At 34.9% G+C, this 1,099-nt stretch overlaps 1 protein-coding gene across 1 annotated transcript in view; it reads right to left on the reverse strand.

The window, feature by feature from the left end:
* Positions 1-1,099, reverse strand: part of LOC106881377 (DNA polymerase delta catalytic subunit) — a 54,954-nt gene that overhangs the window by 34,137 nt on the left and 19,718 nt on the right. The gene's annotated exons all lie outside the window — the stretch shown is intronic.

Here is a 1,099-nt window from a genome sequence, read left to right on the forward strand (position 1 = left end):
CAATATATTGGCAGAATTATTAAAGCATCAGACAAAATTCCAAGTTCAAATTCCACGTCAATTTTGTCTTTCATCCATCTGGGATTGATAAAATAAAGTATCCATCAAGAAATGGGGTCATTGTGATCAAGTAACTTCTTCCTCTTAAAAATAGCTTGCCTTAATTAGAAATAATTATTTATAATGAACAGAAATTTTTAATTGCCACCTGTGTAACATAAAATAAGTACGTTGAAAGCAAGTTTGTTTTTCGGTGTATTTACACAGATGGTTATTTTTATCTAGTATTTCTTCTGTTGCATATAAAGACATTTTTTTTAAATAAAACAAAATAAGGTTTAATTCATGTGCTTTGTTCTTATGAGAATCATATCAATTTTACAATTTTGTTATATTAAAATTTTAATGCCAAACTGCCATATCCATAATAAAGTGTTCATATTTAATATGAAACCTCATCAAAATATTTGTTTTTATTACATTTTCATTTCATTTTACATGTTTTCCCATGATGGGATAGGTTATAGTTGAATGCTTTTCCTGTCAACAACATTTAACTGTTTTCAAGCCCATCATCATCATTGTTTAACATCCATTTTCTATGCTGGCATAGACTGGACAGTTTGAGAGGGGCCGACAAACCAGAAGACTGCAAGCACTTAGCTTCCATATCTATTTTGGCAGGGTTTCTACAGCTTGATGCCCTTCTTAGTACTGACCACTTTATGGTGTACAGGATGCTTATTACATGTCACCAGCACGAGTGAGGTCACCAAGTAACTCACAAGATGAGACTGCTCAGCTGTGTGGTGGGCAGGTAGTATTGAGGGAGGTGATTTTGCACAGAGAGGCTCTTGTATAATAGGAGAATAGAAACAGGTAACTTGCTACAGAGGAGATACATAGCTACATATTGGAAAAGAGAGAAGAGAGAGAAAGAGGTGGTGAAGACGTGTCAAGGTACACCTTCAAGTTACAGAGAATTGGATAGGGTGAGTGGGTAGGTTAAGTTTACAAGAGTACAAGAGAGGGACAGAAACAGGGGTCTAGCAGTAGAGGAGATACATGGTTACTTTGATTGGAAAAGGAGAGAAAATAG

The sequence above is a fragment of the Octopus bimaculoides genome, chromosome 11 (genome assembly GCF_001194135.2).
Source record: "Octopus bimaculoides isolate UCB-OBI-ISO-001 chromosome 11, ASM119413v2, whole genome shotgun sequence".
NCBI lineage: Eukaryota > Metazoa > Mollusca > Cephalopoda > Octopoda > Octopodidae > Octopus > Octopus bimaculoides.